At 39.6% G+C, this 12,060-nt stretch overlaps 1 protein-coding gene and 1 long non-coding RNA gene across 5 annotated transcripts in view; one reads left to right on the forward strand and one right to left on the reverse strand.

The window, feature by feature from the left end:
* Positions 1-10,481, reverse strand: part of LOC140477084 (RNA-binding Raly-like protein) — a 910,390-nt gene extending 899,909 nt beyond the window's left edge. For all 3 annotated transcript variants that reach the window (XM_072570320.1, XM_072570322.1, XM_072570321.1), the window contains exon 1: positions 10,139-10,481. The gene's annotated coding sequence lies outside the window, so the exon portion shown is untranslated. The remainder of the gene's footprint in view (positions 1-10,138) is intronic.
* Positions 10,482-10,620: 139 nt separating this feature from the next.
* LOC140477085 (uncharacterized) overlaps positions 10,621-12,060 on the forward strand; it is a 54,337-nt gene continuing 52,897 nt past the window's right edge. For both annotated transcript variants that reach the window (XR_011960649.1, XR_011960648.1), the window contains exon 1: positions 10,621-10,848. This is a non-coding gene — a long non-coding RNA (uncharacterized lncRNA). The remainder of the gene's footprint in view (positions 10,849-12,060) is intronic.

Genomic DNA, 12,060 nt, shown 5'->3' on the forward strand with positions numbered 1-12,060 from the left:
AAAGTAGCATTTGCACCACACATCACTCCATTGTAAATGTTATGCAAGTCTTGTGGCGCATAGATTACTTCAATATCTGCAGATTCATGAATGGTATTGAAAAATGTGCAATGACTATCCCCACTTCTGACCTTACGTTGAAAGGGAGGTAATTGGAAGAGCAGCTGAAGATGGGTAGGACTATGGCACCACCCATCCTTAGGAACAGTTGTGAAGGCCCTTGTAGTGCAGAGGTAAAGTCTCTACTTCTGAGCCAGGAAGCTTGGATACGAGATTCCCCCATCCCAGAGGTGTGTAATAAAACATGCACGTAACAATTGCAAAACGCCTATCTCATAAAGGGAATCTGGTTCTCAAGAAAATGCATAAGGGAATTTGGGGTTCAATTTCCCAGAGAGGGCAACTTAAGACTTGGGGCTCTTGTGGTGCAGTAGTAGTGCCCCATACTAGACTAGATGACCTGCATTCAAGTCCCACCCACTCCAGAGGTGTGTCATAACATATCAGAACAGGTTGATTAAAAATATCTACAAGGACCACAGAAGGAACTCTTATGGCAGAGTGATAGGGTCCCTACCTCAGAACCAGGAGGCCTAGGTTCAAGTTCTACCTGCTCCAGAGATGTGTCATATTATTTCTGAACAGGGTGATTAAAGGGGTGTAGGTTTGCTCACTGAGCTGTCGGTTTGATATCCAGACGTTTCATTACCTGGCTAGGTAACATCAGTGACGACCTCCAAGTGAAGCGAAGCTGTTGTCTCCTGCTTTCTATTTATATGTTTGTCCTGGGGTTTGTGGTAATGTCATTTCCTGTTCGTTTTCTGAGGGGTTGATAGATGGTAGCTAGATCTATGTGTTTGTTTATGGCATTGTGATTGGAGTGCCAGACCTCTAGGAATTGTCTGGCATGTCTTTGCTTAGCCTGTCCCAGGATAGATGTGTTGTCCCAGTCGAATTGGTGTTTTTTTTCATCTGTGTGTAGGGCTACGAGGAATCCTAGTAGCACACAAACCCACCAACACTCTCAAACAAAAACTAACAAACTTAAAAGACCCAGTACAATCCATGGCCAAAACCAATGTCATCTACAAAATTCCATGCAAGGACTGCCACAAACACTACGTAGGACAAACAGGAAGAAAGCTAGCCACCAGGATACATGAACACCAGCTAGCCACAAAAAGACACGACCCTCTCTCCCTCATAGCCCTACACACAGATGAAAGAAACCACCAATTCGACTGGGACAACACATCTATCCTGGGACAGGCTAAGCAAAGACATGCCAGAGAATTCCTAGAGGTCTGACACTCCAACCACAACGCCATAAACAAACACACAGATCTAGATGCCATTTATCAACCCCTCAGAAAACGAACAGGAAATGACATCACCACAAACCCAGGAACCCCATCCAGGAGAAAGATATAAATAGAAAGCAGGAGGCAACAGCTTCGCTTCACTTGGAGGTCGCCACTGATGATGTTACCTAGCCAGGTAATGAAATGTCTGTATATCAAACCTGCAGCTCAGCGAGCAAATCTACACCGTAAACCTCAACCTGAGCTCCAAACCTTCACAAACCTTACAAAAAAAAGGGGATTAAACACAGAGGAACATCTGTGGGAATGTCCTGGAATGGAGATGGTTGACGCCCAATAACCACAAATCTCTTCCTTTGTGCTAGGCACAGTTCCAAACATGGAAATGTTTTTCTGATGTCATTCAAAGCCAATGGATGCCTTGATGTCAAGTGATCACTCTTATTTCACCTCTGAAATTCAATTCTATTGTCTATTCTTGGATCAAGTCTGGGGCAGAGTGACCCTGACTGTACCAAAGATTAGCAGCATGTTGCTGTTAAGTGCCATTTGTTACCACGGACAGCACTTTGCTTACAATTTATACTAATTGGCCAGCCTGAATTTGTAGCTTTTTTTATATAATGGACAGGGCAGCACTGAGCAATTATCCACATTGCTGGGTCGATGTAGTATTGCAGCTGTACTGGAACAGCTTGACTAGAAAGGCAAATAGCTTTAGAGCATAAGACTTTGGTACTGCCCTAATGATGTTGTCTGTGTTCAAGGCATTTGCTGTATCTAGTGTCTTCAACCATTCTCTGACATTATGTGGTGTGAATCAAATTGTCTGAAGATTAGTGTTGTGATGTTGAGGACCTCTGGAGGCAGAGATGGATCAACCACTCGACACCCCTCTGACTGAAGATGATTACAGCTATTTCAGCAGTCTTTTACAATGACACGTTGAGCTTCAAATCATTGAGAATGGGGAAGTTTGTGCAGCTGCCTCCTCCTCCCATTAGTTATTTAGTTGTCCACCATCATTCAGATCTGCTGCACTTTTCCAGCAACACATTTTCAGCTCTGATCTCCAGCATCTGCAGTCCTCACTTTCTCCACCATCATTCAAGACTCAATGTGTTAGAACTATATGTAAAACCAGTTAAATCCCCCACAGTGTTGCATCATACATGTACACCAGACAACTCTCTTGCTCTATGTTTGTTTCAGGTATACAAACAGAATTAAACACAAATTGTCTGTATTTAGAATATTGTGGTACTACTTTTCTTCTACAAGTTACATTTATTGACATTTTATGAATAGACAAGGTATAAAAATCAAATGCAAGAAAGCCTCATTTGTTTATTTGTGTTATATAAAAACTATGTCTATCAATACAAATCAAGAGAATTGCAGATGCTGGAAATCAGAAACAAAAAAAAATTGCTGGAAAAGCTCAGCAGGCCTGGCAGCATCTGTGGAGGGAAATCAGAGTTAACATTTCGGGACTGGTGACCTTTCCTCAGAAAGTCTCCAGAGAAGTCACTGTACCTGTAAATTCTGATTTCTTTCCACATATGTTGCCAGATCTGCTGAGCTTTTCCAGCAATTTCTGATTTTTCTGTATGTGTTTGATGATTTGGCTTTCTTAACTTGTTGTTTTACTTCATCCCGAATTTTCCAATTCATTATGCTTTTTAAAAATGTATTTGTGTTTTCAAAGGTGATTGCTAAGGAAAAGTTACTTTCCATTTGGAAGCTCGTGTCAGCCTTCTGCAGGCCCCCATCAAGGTTTAGATGCAGAGTAGCTCTCACTCTACTTAGAATCCTTACAATGTGGGAGCAGGCCATTTGGCCCAACGTGTCCACACCGACCCTCAGAATAGTAACCTACGGAGACCCATTCCTCTACTATACATATAATCCTAACTAATGCACCTAACCTACACATCCCTGAAAACTATGGCCAATTCGCCTAACCTGCACATCTTTGGATTGTGGGAGGAAACCCATGCAGACACGGCAAGAATGTGCAAGTTTCACATAGACAGTTACCCGAGGCTGGAATCAAACCCAAGTCCAATAGAGATGCTGGGAGGCAGCAGTGCTAACCACTGAGCCACCATGCCGCCCTGCGTTGCTATAGTGTGCCTCAATCACTGTCACTGTAGCACCACTGTACAATGACACATTCCATTCCAGTTTCTCTATAAATCATAAGATACTGTTCCCTGAGCCAAGGTTCTCTCGTGACTTCATGTTTTATTAGAAATGGAGTGGGGCTCCAGACATTCATTGCATACTGGGATCTTTCACAAGCTACTAACACAGAATACTTTTATCTCAACAACATAAACTCACTTTGGATCCTGATTCAAGAAATGATGCATTTATGTCTAACTTAGTGTATTCTCCCCATCTCATTCGTATTTACTCTGTTGTAATTCCCATCAAGATTTAAAAATTTGAACTTTCAGTTAATGACTGAAAAGATCATACAAGGCTTTACGTTTAAAGATATTTACTATACAAACTAAATGCACTGACTAAACATTATTACAAGACAAAAATTAAAATCTCCCACTGCAGTTAAACTTCACGACATCCTTTAAATGGATTCTTCATTCTCCAGCAACAGTCCAATGGTAATCGATTGCAGTTTCCTTTTCCATCCAAATAACTTCAAACTGATTTTATAGGAAGGGATGAATTGGGGATCACAACCTCAAGCCAAAGCTAGATTAATCTTCTAGCTTTGTTGTTGTTAAGCATGATGTACAAGCTCCCATCTACATCCTGTGTTGTACAATAGAGACACCTACTACCTCCATGTCTTTACTCTCTATATCTCAGATTTTTGCAGTATGACACTGTCTATGAGATTCAGCCATTTTTATAGGACAATACACAACCTGATCCTACAATGGATTCCTAGAGAGATATTTTCTAATCAACCTGTTCAGAGACAATATTACATACTCTGGAGAGGGTTGATTTCCACAAGAGCCCTAATTCAATCGATATTTTTAACCAAATCTATTTAACACACTTCTGCAGAGGGTGGGATTCAAACCCAGGCTGGATTAGTGGTGCTGGAAGAGCACAGCAGTTCAGGCAGCATCCAACGAGCAGCGAAATCGACGTTTCGGGCAAAAGCCCTTCACACCCGAAACGTCGATTTCGCTGCTCGTTGGATGCTGCCTGAACTGCTGTGCTCTTCCAGCACCACTAATCCAGTATTTGGTTTTCAGCATCTGCAGTCATTGTTTTTACCCTGTTGATTCAAACCCAGGCTTCCTGGCTCAAAGGTAGGGAGCTACCACTGCACCACAAGTGGCTTCCGATAGGTTTGCATTCTTTACAAGGCTCCAAGTGTCTCAACCACTGGCCTCCACATGCTGCCCAAGCCAATGTCTACAGTATTAAAATATCGATATTTTAATCAACTTGCTTAGACGTATTATGGCAGGTAGGACTTGAATTTGGGCCTGTTGGCTGAGAAGTAAGGACAGCATCACTGTGCCACAAGGGTAATTTCCTAGAGATATTTTATTTTCAACTTATTAATGGCACACCTCTGGATCAGGTGAACTGTGAGCCGAGGCCTCCTGGCTCAGAGGTAGGGACACTATCACCATCACAAGTGACTTTTTTTCATTTTTACAGGTTTTTCTGCCACCAAATTAGCAGCGGCAAGTTTTACCTATTAACTGGCTTCCTTCTTTTATATATAGCTATTCTTTAGTACCCCCTCCCAACTCAAAAATTCAATTTTATCTTAAAATGAACCAGAGAGTTTAAAATATAATGGTTTTATAAAGCCTGATATTCTAAATGCTTCCCTGGGAGTTAGGAGGTCATTCACCATCAACACAGCTGTTCCAAACATGGTTGACAAATATCTTGTAACTTCTGCTAGTAAAACAGTAGGGCTTTTGCCCGATACATCGACTTTCCTGCTCCTCGGATGCTGCCTGACCTGCTGTGCTTTTCCAGCACCATACTCTTGACAGTAAATCACCAAGGCTTGCTCTCAAAACAGGTGATAAAAGGTCACAACTCATTCATTCCTCTATCTTTCCCAAAATTTTGAACATTGATCCAAAACTTATAAACTTTGTATTTATAACAAAACTCCTCTTCCTTTCTAGTACAATGTTCTTGCTTGCTTGCTTTTGACCCAGAGATGTCTCCTTATACCTCATGCGAAAACAGAAGTTTCTTTGAACTAAAAGCTCTATAGAAATGCTGAAATACAAGTGGGATCCAGTTGCATACATTTTCACATCTTCATTCAGATGTAAAATTCTGTCACTCAATCAACTTGAGACCACCCTTTTACTATAAAACCAGAATCCTTTTCAAAGAGTTGCCACATTTATTACTGTTCTCAGTATGCCTCAGTCACCTTCAGAACAACTGCCATCTGGTCTGACAGTCTAACAAGATTGTTCTGTTTGGAGCAGCTTTGCCTCTGGTTACCTGTTATCTATACAACTCACAAGTCGCTATCCCTTGTATCTGTTTTCTATTAATCCTTGTTAAATACATTGCAGCTTCTTCTGACCTTTTCAAGGATTAGTGTAACCCCTTCGTGGTTCACTGGCATATGAATTAGGTTTAATAATGCAAATGTCAATTTATAAATTCAAGACATTACATTTTGGATTTCTTTTACTGAAAAGTCCAAATTAAAGTTATTTTCTTCAATCACAAATCTATCTTAACCAGTAATGAAAAATGTATGATAGTAAATGTTCTCATCCACTGACTTAAAACAAATGACTGTCAATTTAATAGTTTTCATTTTGTGATACCCAAGACCAATATTATCCCCAATGATTCTCAGCTGAAGTAATGATTCTCACTATTTTGCTTGAAATTTTTCAGCTTAATTCACACCCTGCCAAGTTGTCTTAGATAAAATCATTTCAGATGAGACTCCTTTATTCTTCATTCTTCTCACTTCGACGTTTTGAGAGTGAGGCAATATGATCTTCATGCTTCAAACAGCGCATTACCTTAAGTCATTATCAAACAATGCTGTAGACTAAGAAGCAAACAGTTCCAATCCAGTTTGAACTTCATTTTAGTTGGCATTTTTTCCTAACTGTATCGTAATCTTAATATCCAAGTTCACCACCTCATCACTGTTTCGGCAGCTTTAAAATATGTTTCCTTACTACATTTTTAGGATTGCAATAATCTCTGGTAAGGCAAGCATTCTTCAGCAGTTGACATCCGTGTAGGTTAAGCACATCTATATTACTGTAAGGCAAATCAAGAATGTTATTCTTTCACTGTTGTTAGGTCAACAATATAACTCAAAATCAGTATGTTGCACAATTTGCAAGTAAATCACCAAGGCACTGAAACAAAATATTGCAGATGCTATAGTCTGAAGTAAAATGAATACTGTAAAACCTCGGCAAGTCTGGCATCATCTGTGTAGAGAGCAGAAACAGTTAAAGTTTTGAGTCCAAATTGACTTTTCTTCATAACTGTTCTGAGGAAGAGTATGTTTGAATTCCAAATGGTAACTATTTCTCCACAGATGCTGCAAGACATGTTACTTTTCTCGGCACTGTTTTACACCGGTTTCCCTTCTTCTAGGTGGAGGTCTTGGGTTTGGAAGACACTGTTGAAGCAGTCTTGCTGAGTTGCTGTAATGCACTTTTTAGATGGTCCACAGTGCTGTCGCTGTGCAGAGTGGTGAATGCATAAGGTGGCTGACGGGTGGCAATTAATGGTATCCAGCTTCACAGTATCCAGTGTTGCTGAAGCCACATGCACCCAGGTAAGTGGAATGAGTATTCCCAGACTCTGACCTATTCTTCGTAGCCACAGTATTTATACGGCTGATCTAGGTAACCATCTGGCCAATGACAATCCCCTATATTCTGATGGTCAAGGATTCAGCTATGCTAATGTTACTGAATGTGAAGGAGAAGTGGTTTACTTTTATCTTTTCTTAAAATCAAATATTTAATCACAATAGCAGACTGTAGCAATACTAATTCATTCGAGTATTTTTTTCTCTCTCAGCGACATTTGTTCATCTTGATTTTCAGAAGTACTTTGGAAAACTTTTGTGGCTTATCCCAGATTATACCTCTCATCAAACACTACGTCCCATATAAAGTCAGTATGTCTTTGTGAACCTGACCTCCCTTAGTCTGTTGGCATTTAGATCCTTAAGTAAGAACTTTTTTAAAAATGCATTAATTTACATTTTAGCAATATGTCATACTTATTATGATGAACACCTGCAATATCTACAGTTGGCTTTATTATTCCCCCAAATCATGGGACTGGAAATGTAATTCAGTGTTAATTTATGGTATTTACAAAAGAGAAAATAAAGTATTCAGACTTCACCAACCTTAGCTTTGCCTAAAAAAGGAAATGTTTAACCAAATCTATTCCTTGAATTTAACAAGTTAAGAATGTCACTTTGTTTACTGCATCGTGGTAACAGCTAATGCAAGCACTATACAATAACTTCTGAATGACACTGTCCTCGTGGAAAACATTTGGGATTTTTTTTTAAATATATAGCATTCACGTTGTCAGTATAACACTAATGTAACAGTACCTCAGTTTGTGTGATGTTACTATGGCAGTTGCTATATATACCAACACTTCATCTTCAGGTATGAAGATAGGTGGCTTTTGATGAACAATCAAGAATTGGCTTGATGCTGTGCTGTTTGAAACATTCAGCAGCATCAATACACTACAAATGGAATAACTTGACCACATACTGATGTACTTAAACACAACTGTTTCAAACCATTTGTAGATCAGTTGCAACCTCAACAATAACACTGAAATGCAGAAAAGGAATTTTATCTTCAAAGTAAGATCACATTCTGCAAAAAACAATTTAGCTTGGCTGATTCTAGTTTTTTTTTAACAGTTGTGAATTCCAAAGCAATCCTTAGTGAAAAATATATATACACCAGTAGATGCTTTGACTGTTCCACAACCGTGTCCAAAAAGATTGTTTAACAACTAGTCAATTTCTATCTAATCAAATGCTGTTTACAATGACTGCAGTATGATTTTAAATCTGGATTTGCGAATCCTGTGGTAACTAATGTGAATCCTTTGCTCAAGCAGTGTACAGAACAGAGACGTAAATGGTTTATGAATCAGCGAAACTAGAGGTAACTGAAGCTAGCAGCTTTTTTTAATGGTGTGTAGGGGTGGTGGGGGCGTCGTCAAAGACAAGATAAACTATGTTTGAATAGTAAATCTTCTCTGTAGTGTCTGCAGAAAGCAAAAAAAAAGGTGCCAGACTAATCTTCGTGAAGATAACTGTACAGGGTCAAATACTTATAACGTTACCTTTTAAATCCGACTAGATTTTTTCTTTCCCTACCATGTTACTGAAAATTTGACGTTGAAGATTTGACTGATATAATAGATTCGCGCCAAGTGGGAAGGCTCGACAACCACTGTTGAGAAAATATTGAAACTTTCTAAACTTCTGCAATATTAAATGGACTTATTATCCCTTCACTTGGAGTGCTCCTTTCCATATAATCATCGAATTTTGGACTACTATACTCCCGGCCACGTTACTTAAGGAACACACACCGAACGGTACTGTTTCCAATGAAATCACTGGTAATTAAAAAAGGGAGAACGTGCAACTCCAGTATATGACCAGCTGAGTGCATATATAGGTAATGTCAAACATTGCAATGCATCGCTGTCGTTTGGGACATCTGACCACCTTTACTTACATTGTAGTAGCACTGTTAGAAACATGATGCACTGACTTCTCAACACTGCTCCCAGAAGCTCTTCATCGGAAAGCATCAAGTCTCATTCAAGCAATTTAATGAAATCATAGTAATATTCGGCAGCAATACCGCAAACAAGATTCTATGTATCAGGCAGATCAGACATAACGCGACATGCTCCTATAGTGCAATGGACCTGTTTGGCAGACTAATCACTGAGGAAAACATTAAATAAAACACACGTTATTTACTTTATCAATATTTTATTCCCAACATTTCTGATGACATTGGTTATTGGCCCTGAAGTAAATACCTTTGCTGAAGTGTCGATGTGCCTTCTGTAAACCGTATATACAATAACGTACTTCATTTGCCCCTCAAGAACTTCCACAGCCATCCACAACTTTTTTGGGTTTTTTTTGGGGGGGTGGGGTTGAATTAACTATATTTTGTAAAAATTCAACAACTGGAAAACAGATCTGTCTTTTTGCAAAAAAAAACGCAACCGTCCGAAATAAAGTACACCTTTAGGAAATTTATTTCAAGAAAAAAAAGCAACAAGCTGCAAGAAAAGTTCCCCGTTTTTTTGAAAAAAAAATGTGTTGTAGGAAAGTCTGCAAAACACTTTTGCTGTTGTTGACAATTAAAACTTGCTTCAGATCGTGCTTTTTGGTAGCTTGTCACTTCAGCTCAACCAAGCGAAGCACACAAATTGTGTCAATACCGGTATAGAAAAATACACCAATAAAGCTTTGCAAATAGAATCAGTACAATAGGAGTCTTTTCTTGAAAAAAAAACTACCGCTATGCATGCGTATTGAAAAAAAAACTCGGGGGGCTGGCAACAGTAACAAAAAGATTACAAAATATACACAGTTCCTTTTTTTGCCAATGCCGTCACTGACTTAACACTATACAGCATGCAAGAACTTATTCCGCAAAATAGAATTTATAAACCATGCTTCGTAGGCACAATTTCTTTCGATCTTTGATTTGTTTTTAAAAAATGTAGTTAAAAAGGAATGAAAATGACAAAAAAAAAGCACTGAAAAATTTCAGATAGTAAAAAAACCTACTCACCGAGCGGGAAAAATTCAAGAGAGAGAGAAAAATACTGAAGTTTGTAATATGGCGGTGGAAGAAGTAATGAAGCGCCCTCAGCCTCAGGCAAAGGCACGTGATCCGAAACAGCCTGCTCCCAGCAATGCCCAAAAGGATGTCAGAGGCACAAATCCACCCCCAGTTCCCCCTACCTCCCCTACCACCCAAAATCAAAGATCGGCCCAATTCATCTGCCTCAAACCCAAGTCTGTGCAAGCTGCCTCGGCTTCAACCCCGGCGTTTTACACCCGCTCCCTTCCCTCACACTGCAATCAGCATGTCCCCTGGAAAAGCGAGCAGCGCATCCCTAAAAATCATATGGTGCAGTCCGCTTGGGTTACCGGGAGACTGTGGGGTGTGTGAGGGTGGGAGCGGTGACAGCATCCAGGGGGAAAGCGGGGTGGGAGCTCCAGTGACGGATGCTGCAACCCACTCCGCAAATACCTGTGAGAGAGGATCATTTTCACTGGACCGTCCACCCACACATTGACAGGCATTTGGGATTTTTAGTTGGTCGGAGCCATATAAATCAGTCACGTATTTTATTTCTTCCTCTCTCTCGGAAAAATCTTACTTGCGGGCGGTTTATTTACTTATTAAATCAGTTTTAATCGAAAGCATTGACTGCCAGCCTTTACGTGGGAATAATTAGTGGTAAGCGGATGTTGACGGGCAGGAGTAACACGGACGTAAGTGGCGACATTCTCTCTCTGGCTGGTGGAGCGGTGTGTACACGCACTTCAAGGAAATGACTTGTATTTTTTAGAGATAAGAAAAAATCCTTTTTGATTGGATTTTAAAATATTGAACATAATGTATTTCACGCTCTCCACCTTCTTACACATTTCTGATGGTCCACAGCCAGAATATGGCACATGCACGGCAACAAAAATGCTTTTTACCAAAAAAAAAGGACAGTTAAAACATTAAAGGATAATCCTGGGCAGCTTTCACCTGTAAATCAAAGAAAACTTTCACCGGTCCCCAAATTAAGTGTTCGGTAACAAGAGCATGCAGTTAAAGCTATGAGAAATTTGTCTTGCTCAGACCTACTTTTGAAGCAGCATCGTAATTGTACCGCAACACAAAGCACAGATCATAAATGCGTAGTTTAAAACATCATGAAAATATCATACAGAAGGCCAGAAAGACAGTGTTTTTATCAGCTTTCCTATAATCTCGTCGTGATAACATACTAATTAGATTCCGGACATGAAGGCAATGGCATGATTCTCACCATATTTCCTCCATAACAGATGCACTTTTATATCATCTCCTTGGCTTTGTCATCCACCACTATATATTATTAAGAATGTCTTATACAGATTGGTATATATGTATAAACCGATCGGGTTAGGCATAATCTTCCCCAATCGTTTAATGTGCTTTTATCCTTGACGCATTTCCTACTTTCTCCAGTTTTACATTCACTTTTGGATGACGGTTCATAAAGTACTGACTGACTTCAAACAAACTGTCCTCGGTGTATTTTAATCACTGTGATGGTCATTAAGTCAACATAGTTCAACTATTTGCAGGTAATGCAAATTCTGATCACAGGCACGGATAAAAAAAAAACCGTACATGTGACTTTATGACTGGAGAGACTGCGTAAAATATTAGGACTTACAAAGTATCGTCAGTGAGAATGACTATTGATCTTATTGCTTACATTTTTTTTAATACACGAGTCAACCTTCCGTAGCGATGCACAGGAGAATTAAAACCTATAACTACCTCTAGATGAGGCGCGTTTCGACAGCCTGGTCAATTGTACCAGGATGCAAAGACCTAATTGAATCACATTTAATACTTCCAGTGTAAATTATGATTTATTTAGAATGGAAAATGTCCATTGTAAATACGCTTTCCTGCGCGCGTGATCAATGCTATGCCTCACC

Source organism: Chiloscyllium punctatum, chromosome 5 (assembly GCF_047496795.1).
Source record: "Chiloscyllium punctatum isolate Juve2018m chromosome 5, sChiPun1.3, whole genome shotgun sequence".
NCBI lineage: Eukaryota > Metazoa > Chordata > Chondrichthyes > Orectolobiformes > Hemiscylliidae > Chiloscyllium > Chiloscyllium punctatum.